The sequence below is a fragment of the Papio anubis genome, chromosome 5 (genome assembly GCF_008728515.1).
Source record: "Papio anubis isolate 15944 chromosome 5, Panubis1.0, whole genome shotgun sequence".
NCBI lineage: Eukaryota > Metazoa > Chordata > Mammalia > Primates > Cercopithecidae > Papio > Papio anubis.
In genome coordinates, this window is record NC_044980.1 from 81,434,345 (window position 1) to 81,444,048 (window position 9,704).

Here is a 9,704-nt window from a genome sequence, read left to right on the forward strand (position 1 = left end):
CCGGCCACTGCACTCCAGCCTGGGTGACAGAGCAAGACTCCGTCTCAAAAAAAAAAAAAAAAAAAGTAAAAATCATTTTTACTTCTTTTTTCAGAAAACATACAGCTTGTTGGTGACAAGAACATGGTCATCTGTGGGACACCTACATTCCTTTCTTTTCATCAACCAAAAATACACTCTTTAGGCTATCCAAGTTTACTAATGGCGCTCATTTCAAAAGTTATTCTACTTTGGTTTGTTAGTAATCTGTAATATATTTTTCTCCATAGAAATAATGGTAAACATAATAGCAAGGTAATAAAATTAGTCCTTGGAAAAACATTCTCAACCAGGAGAATTCCTCAATTTAGTATTTTCAAGCTACAGAATATAATCCCCTTGTATGGTAAAGCCTAAAGATGAGGCTTACTGCAAGGATGTGCTGTAGCTCCTTGTGGTTTGATTGAGGGGAAAACATTGAAGTCTTAAGCTTCTTCCTTTTCTTCCTGGTAACCTAGATATATCTACTTTTCTTCACTTTACTCTTCCCTTTGGTTCTGCCTAGAATTTATCTCTTTCCTTGGTTCACACAGACATACAATTTACTTCAATAATAATAGTAGCTAACACTTTTTAAAGTGCTTACTATATATCAGATGCTGGTCCAAGCATTCCATGTGCATTATTTCATTTCATTACTAGGTGTAAAGCATTTTATGTTGGCCCTATTATACAGATGAGATAGATAAGGAATATAGAAGTTGAATAACCTGGTAAAAATTATGAAATTATGATGCTAGTGGGTAGTAGAATAAGAATTTAAAATATTTACATTTGGGTAGTTTGACTCTGGAGTCTAGTTTTTGTTAACCATGAGAAAATAGATAAATAGATTGATAGTTGGTAGATAGATTACACACACACACACACACACACACACAATTTTACCCCTACTAACATGAAAATGGAAATAAAACTACACCTATCTTATTTTAAAAATTTAGCCACAGTGGGAAAAGCAAAGCCTCATATGTCAGCAATAATGTGTGCATCTCATCTCCATTTCATGGAAAAAAAACTAGAAATATTTTCAAAAAAATACTTTCTAGAATTGAGGCAGTCGCTCTGAACAGACAAGGAAAGAAGTAAATGCACTCTGACAATGGATTCTGGCCTGAGTGGGGAAATCACAGCAATTTCTTGAAGAGATCTGAAGGGAGCAACCCTTCTTTCTCTCTATACCAGATGGTCCCACAGACCTTACCCTGGACCAGACTTCAACCAACACTGGAGAAGATGAAAAGGAAGCATTGGGGTACTGAGTTTGCCAGGTGGGAAAGGAGCCCAGCATAGGGATACAGTTAGGCTCATATGGTGTGGAGCAAAGAAGGTAGGAAGAGAGAAAAACACAAAGTAGCACATATTTACTTCTGCCATTTCAAAAAATAATTAAACAAATGTATAAAGTGAAATTTGTAAATGTACTGTTTTACACAAAAGTTAACACTGAAAAATCTTAAGTCATTTAATGCTAATGTTACTTCATTTCTTTAATCCATTGCTGATAGCTGGGAACAGAATCTAACATCACGGACACCTCTTGAGCTAGTCAGGAGTGACTTATGAGACTAAGCTGTTCTCAGTTCCAGAAATTAGAAATCCTTCTCCAACGTACATTCTTTCATCCTTGCCAGGAAAAAGGATGCATTTTCCCACTAGGAACTGAACAAGGTCACCTTGGCCCAGGTTGTTGGGAACTAAAACAGTAACAAACACTTGTCTACAGAAAGAAAGCAATATTCCTATTAAACATTTCTAACATTTCTTTAAAAAGAAAAGATATACTAATTTGTAAAAGTTTAATGAATACTTAACAACTATGAGATAATTTGGTTTATTAGTGCAGCTAAATAATTCTGTTAATGAATGAAGGAGTAAATAAATGATTAGTCCACCAAACAAGTAGTCAATTGACTTACTGTAGATAGGCAGAAAGGCAGTAGTTTTGATAGCAAATAAAATCCAGATGTTAGCCTGTTGGGCACAAATGGAGACTGTGCGTGTCTTTATAGAAGGATGTGTTTGATGTTGGCCACTGTAGGAAAAACTAGACATTTATAATAAAAGAAAAACTGGCCGGGTATGGTGGCTCACGCCTGTAATCCCAGCACTTTGGGAGGCCAAGTAGGGTGGATGACCTGAGGTTAGCTGTTTGAGACCAGCTTGACCAACATGGTGAAACCCATCTCTACTGAAAATACAAAGTTAGCTGGGCATGGTGGTGCATGCCTGTAATCCCATCTACTCGAGAGTGCCATTGCACTCCAGCCTGGGTAACAAGAGTGAAACTCCATCTCAAAAAATAAATAAATAAATAAAAACTTTTAATGTACTGACAAACATTGTACTGGGAGTCTGGAATTTGGAGATTCATGACCGACTCTGAAATGAACTAGTTTTGTGACTTTAGGAAAATTTTTTTTTTGGCTTCTTTTATAAAATTAGAAAATTGGGGAATAAATAAACATTCCCCAGAGTATGCTTTGGAACACCATCTTTTTGAGAGAAACACACACAATTTTTTGTTTGGTTTTGAGACAAGGTCTTACTCTATCACCCAAGCTAGAGTGCAGGGGCATGAACATGGCTCAATGAAGCCTTGACCTCCTGTGTTTAAGTGATCTTCTTGCCTTGGCCTCCCAAGTAGCTGGCACGACAGATGTATGGCACCATGCACAGCACATTTTTGTATTTTTATTTTTTGTAAAGACTGGGTCTCACCATGTTGCCCAGGCGGGTCTCAGACTCCTCACCTCAAGCAGTTCTCCCACCTCAGTCTTCCAAACTGTTGGGATTATAGGCATAAACTACCATGTCTGCCTCTTTTTAAAAAAAAAAAAAATGCAAGAGTTTCTAGTCCAATTATGTTGTAGTTAGGGTTTCCTAAAGCTACACGTTATAAAATACCTATCTCAGGCTAGCTTAACCAAAAAATGGGGTTTATCCTCTGAGATAGCTGAAAAGTCCAGGGGTAGAGGAGGCCATATAGGTAACCCAGTGGCTTGAATATCATTGGTACCTGTATCACAGGAAGAATAATGCTCCCCTAAAGGTGTTCATGCCCTGACACTAGAAACTGTGAAATGCTACCTTATATGGCAAAAGGGACTTTGCAGATATGATTAAGAGTTAAGGAGACTATACTGGGCCCAATCTAATCACACAAGTGCTTTAAAGTGAAAGAGGAATACATAAGGGAAATGGACATGATAAGGCCTCAGCCCACTGTTGATGGCTTTGAAAATGAAGGAAATGAGCCACAAGTCAAGGAATGTGGTGGCCCTTAGAACTTGGGAACAACTCTCAGTTGAACAGGCAGAAAGTAAATGGGGCCTTTGTCCTACAGTAGCAACCTGAAGGAGCAGAAATTGGATTCTCCTTTAGTGCTTCCAGAAAGAAACACAGACCTGCCCACTCCTTGATTTTACTCTAGTGACCTATAACTCACTTCCAGAACTGTAGGATCACAGATTTGTGTTGTTTTAAGCCACTGTTTGTGGTAATTTGTTATAGCAGCAACAGAAAACTAATATAGTCTGGTGCTTTTCATCTCTGAATTCTGCATCTTTGTCAGCTCCTTTCACAAGCCAGGTGCTTCCAACAGTTTCAGTCCCCTTCCCATTGTCTTAATAGCATTTTTTGAAAAGAAAAGACTTCTTCCCTAGTAAATTCTGGAAACATAGTTGGCCTGTTTTCCAGTCACTAGAAATGGATCATGTGTCCACTACATGCTGTTGATATAAATCACATGCCTATTTCTAGAACTGAGGTCAGCTCCTTCCGAATCACATGCAGTGAGATTGGAGAGGAAGGAGTTCCATAAAAAATAACTGGGCTATAGATAGAACTTATTCTGGATAGCCAAAACAAGTGTCCACTAAGAATGACTTTGAAAACTTATTTGTGAAACAAATAGAAACAATTTTCTCTATCAGGATTTCTTAGAGCCTGTAATATACATAATAAATATCCAAGAAGAGGAATATACTCTTCTATACTTCTCAAATATATTAGTTTTCAATTACTGCTATAACAAATTGCCACACATGTACTGGCTTAAAACCATAAAAACTTATTATCTTATAGTTTTGGAGTTCAGAAGTACACAATGGGTCTTCATGGCTACAATTCTTTTAGAGGCTTTGGGAGAGAATCTGTTTCCTTGCTTTTTTCAGCTTGTAGAAGCTGCCTGCATTCCTGGGCTAGTGGGCCCTTGTCTCAACTTCAAAGCCAGCAGTGGGGCATCTTCAAATCTGTCTCTGACTGACTCTAGTCCTTCTGTCTCCCTCTTATTAGAATCCTTGTGACTGCACTGGGGCCATCTGGCTCATCCCCCAACCTCAAGATCTTTAATTTAATAATATTTGTAAAGTCCCGTTTGCCGTGAAAGGTAACGTATTCTCTGGTCCCCAGAATTAGGGCATGGACATCTTTGGGAGCCGTTATTCTGTCTACCACATCAAACTTATTTTATGATGTAAAGCAACCTGCAGTAAACTATGGCCCATGAGCCAGATTCCACCTGTTGCCTGTTTTGAAGCTAAAAATAACTTCTACATTTTAAAGGGGTAAAAAATAGCACCAAGAAGAATGTGCAACAAAGAGCATATGTGGCCTGCAATACCTAAAATATTTACTATCTGGCTCTTTACAGAAAAAAAAAAAATTGCTTATACCTGATGTAGAGTGTCTTACAGGATTAGTGCTTTTTGGAACACAGATTTAAAAAATAGACTAGATGATTGTTTCTAGTTGCTTTCCCCCCTCTATCATTTTCATTTATGTGTTAAATGAACATTTACTGATCACCTATTTGTGTGAGGTGCTGTTCTAGCCACTGGGGATATCAAAATATAAGTTATAGCCCCTGCTTCAAGCTACTTACAGTCCCTTAGAAAAATAATCTATAGCTGGGAGCAGTGGCTCACACATGTAATCCCAGTACTTGAGGGGTCGAGGCAGGCAGATCACTTGAGCTCAGGAGTTCCAGATCAGTCTGAGCAACATGGAAAAACCTGGTCTCTACAAAAGAATACAAAAATTAACCAAGCATGGTGGCACACACCTGTAGTCCTAGCTACTTGTGAGGCTAAGGTGGAAGGATGGCTTGAGCCCGGGAAGCTGAGGTTGCAGTGAGCTGAGATCATGCCACTGCACTCCAGCCTGGGTAATAGAATGAGATTCTGTCTCCAAATGTGTATATGTGTGTGTGTGTGTGTGTGTAATATTTATGTATGTATATTTGCATATATATATATAGCAGTAAGTGCAAAAGAGTACTTTAGGCTGCTTTAGCATCCTGGGCTGGGTTCAGGGGAGTACAGAAGATGCCTTTTGGTGGGAGCTTAGCCCATGTCCCTTTTCCTGGGAACTGTCCACTCTGGGTACAAAGTTGGACACATTCAATTATTTCTGCAATGTGTGACCCTGTTCTGTGGTCACTGGTGAATAGTCCAGGATTGACACCCATTTTAAGCAAGACTTTTTCTCCCAGGAATTTAAATTAGCAGTCACATTGGATTTTAGCTTGTTCATAAACCACTAATTCCCAGCGTCATGACTGGCACATAGGGGCCTAATTATGTGTTTGTGGAATGAATGCGTGAGTACTGCCATATGTTCTCATTGCTCAGTTGGCAAAGCTAACATCGAAGGACTTTTAATTGTAAAAGAAATTTGAAACACCTTAGTAACTGCTTTCACCCCTATAGAGATGGGCTAGCACTGAAAAGTAAAAGTTCTCTCTATAAAAGAGTGAGGCACAGAATACGTGAGATTTAGACTGACTAGAGCTCTCTTTCTCTCTTGGTCGTTGCATTTTGGGTTCAGGCCTACACTAACAGGCCTGAATCTAACCCTAATCTGCCCAGATCTTTAATCCAGGACTCAATCCTCCATGCAAAGTTAATTCCTCATTTGTGCTCCCATGATAATGTGTCCATATTTTTATTTACCATTTAGACTGAAGTGTGATGATCTGTTTACTAGACAGTTTCCCTCACTGGCTTAGGAGTTCATATTGTGCCTCTGTATGATAAAATTCAATAATGTGTGATAAAAAAAGGAAAAAATAAATTATCTAATAAAGATGTTTAAAAAATTAGCAATTACAGATGCTAGTCAGTCTCTGTAGGTGCTGGGAAGGAATAGGAAGTTGGGGTAGATACATTTGCCTTCGTGTACTTAAAGATACATAAAAGTTTATGAGCAAATAATAAAAAATATGACCAGATACACAGAGAGAAGAAGAGGTCTGAGACCATGTATTTCTGGATTAATAGATATTTTTCCAAGCTCTAAGCCTCATGGCCACTATCCATGGTGCTGGAGCAGATACTGAGGATCTCCTGGTAGTTAGTTTCTGTTTGTGCCGAGAGATCCAGGGAGAGTGGCTGTAGTGGCTGGGCTGGCTCTTGTAGGAACACAGGTAGTGGCTATTTAGCAACTATTATGGAAATGTTTCAAGATTTTAGCCAATGCTATGGCTGTATCTGAGCATGCTTGCTTATATCTGCGTTATAAAGCCTCATGTTCACTGAAAATAGTTGAAATCCATTTCTGCTACTTGCAAACAATCTTCAAGAAGGGCAGGAATTTTAAAGAAGAAAGGAATGCATTCTACCTTTCAGGTCAAGAAAAAAATGTATAGTGCAAGTAACACCTGAGCTGACTTAGGAATGTTGAGAAAATGTGTGCCACTGGGAAGGTAAGGGATACAGTTCAAACAGCAAGGATGAGGGTAGAGGCATGAAATGGCTTATGCCTGCCATTGTATTAGGGATTGTGAGTACAAAGACAGGTACAACAGATATGGTCCCTGCTTTCATGTAGCTTAAAGCCTAGTGTGTGAGACAGACAAACTCACAATTACAATACAATATGATGAGCATCTGTGATAGAAAAGTATCTATGACAGATTTTTGACAAACTATGTAAGAAGGGCACTTTATTCAGACTTTGAGGGTCAAGGAATTTTCCAGGATTAGATTACACCTAAATCAGAAGCCTTAGGATTAGTAACAATTAACTGAACAAAGATAGCAGTGGCAGGAGTTGGAGAGCGGGGGAAGGACTTCAGATGGAAGGAACATCATGTGCAGAGGCCCTAAATTATATTCCTTCTACTTAAGACACTTAGACTGCTGTCTTTTTCATGCATCATCCCTTCATGGATGGCCCTTTTACATAGACCCGTTCATTAAACCAGGAACACAACAGGAAGAATATCTGAGGAAGGGAAAGATGATGGTTCAATGTTGAACACATTGAGTTGAAATTGTCTGTGAACATCTGGCTGTTTTTTTTGTTTTGTTTTGTTTTTTTAAGACATCTAAATATTTGGGTGTGAAACTCTGAAGAGTGCCCTGGATTGGAGAAAACACTTGGAAATAACCCACATGTAGATCATGAGTGAAAGCCTAAGAGTGCATGAGATTACCTGAATAGTAAATGTGGAGGGGGAAAAAAGCCAAGAACATAACTCCAAAGAACAATTAATGCAGAAAAAGAACTGAGAGGGAAAAATTTCAAATGTTAAGGAAAATCAGGAGAGTAGAGTGTCACAGATGCCAAGCTACACAAACATTTCAATGAGGAGAGATGATTGACTCTGTCAAATCCTGCTAAGATGGTCAAATAAGAGAGGGCTAAAAGTGTCTCCTGGATTTAGCAAAAAGGAGGTTTTGGTCATCTTGATAAGAACGGTTCAGAGAATTTATGGGAACAAAAGTCAGACGGCAATAGTTTCAAAGGCATTTGCAAAGAAGTAGGAGCTGAAGCCATGAGCTCCATGTATCATTCAGGGAAACAACGAAACAGAGGTGGGCACATTTTTCAACTTCTGATTAAATTCCAGAAACAGAGAACTGTTAATTGGGTATAATTTTCAATTCAAGATTAAAGTAATTTAATTGAATTCCTTAGGAAAAACAGTGAATTTCTACCATTTAGGTTATCTGTTTTATTGAATAAAAAATTATAAATGACAAAATCGAACATTTTCTTTCAGTCATCAAATTAGTAATATCTAGGCACATTTATTAACAACACGGAGGTAATTCCCTAATCTTTTAAACTTGACATTTGCATAACACCTCACGATTCAAAAATATTTGTTCAGCCTTAAAATTAAATTTCCAGGAAGGCCTTGTTATTATTATTTTCTCTGTTTTACACATGGGGAATCTGAGGTCCAGAGAGTTTGAAGTGACTTTTCTGAGGTCACTCAGCACCTTAAAGGGGTATGGTTAACATCATTCATTCAATTCAATGAAATATTCCCCCAGTGCCTATGGTGTACCAGGTCCTGTGACAACTGTTAGTTATGAACATGGGTGAGATGCCCCTTGTCACCACCAACTGCCTCCATAATACAGCCCTATGGCTTCTCTAGGACGGACAGTAATGGATAGAGTAGTGCACAGATAGTGGGGTGAACCAAGAAAACAAGTGTAGCGCTAATGCCTCGCTCCCAGAGCATCCTCTTCCACCAAGGGCTGGGTTTGAGATTTTCCTCACATCCAGAGATTTCAGTCTTCTATAGGTTTTAGCCCGAACCTCATGTAGCGTCATTTATGGGTTGCTCATGATTGGTATGCAGTGAGAAAAAAGAGTGCTCGACACAGATAGACCCTAGAAGAAGCTAGAAGAATAGCCTGTGAAGAAAACTAAGAGAAACTGTCAGAACTTTAGGAGGAGAATCAGGAGACATTGGTATCAGCTTTACTAAGGAGGGGAAATTTGTTCTGTGAAGGAATTCTCAGCATTGTCAAATGTCACAAGGAATTTAAACAAGATGAAGTTTAAAAGTGTCCATTGGATTTTGCCAATAAAAGGTCATTGGTGAGTTTGCCAAAGCAGTGTTCACTGGCCAAATATAGTTGTACAAGTTGTTGACTGAACAAAGACATCTACCTACATTTCACTCATGTAGCCGTCTTTAGAGGAGGAGATGCACTTTTCCTAATTGGATCGAAGTCCTGTTACAGAGAGTTGAAGATGAAATAGAAGGAGAGCAAGAAGGCATATCCTATGATCTAAGCTCAGTTCTCCTGTTGGGCAATTTTAAACAGCCAGAAACAAGAATTTTCACTGTGTCAGGAAGAGATTAATCAGAAGAGAGGGGTTAGAAGAATAAATGGAAAGGGAGAAAAGGAAAAAAGAACTGTGATGAAATGTGGGCTCTGGCTTTTCTTGCTAATAACTCCTAGCTTTTTATCTCTTAATCCTTAAGTTTGTAGAGGGCCACATAGTTTTAAAGGTTGTTTTACATTGCAATTGATTCTTTGAAAACCTTAGGAGATGTGTAATCGAGCATTCTTATCTCCCTTCCACACATGAGGAAACTAATAGGCAAGAAGTTCAATGCAACTGATGGAGCCAGAGAATGTACGTAGTAATGGATTGAGGATGGATCTTGCTTGCAAATTCAGGTGCTCATTCTAGCACAGTCACTAGGAGTAAGTTACTCAAACCACAGGGTCTCTGTTTGCACAGTTGTTAAATGGAACATGTAACTCATGTTCTATAAGGATGTGAGGATAAACCAAACACGTAGGATAGAGCCAAGCACAATAAATGTACACAATCCCATCTTCATCTAGAACTCATATTCAGGTTATCTGACTCCAGGTGAATAGCTATAAACTTCATGGTTACTATGGTGA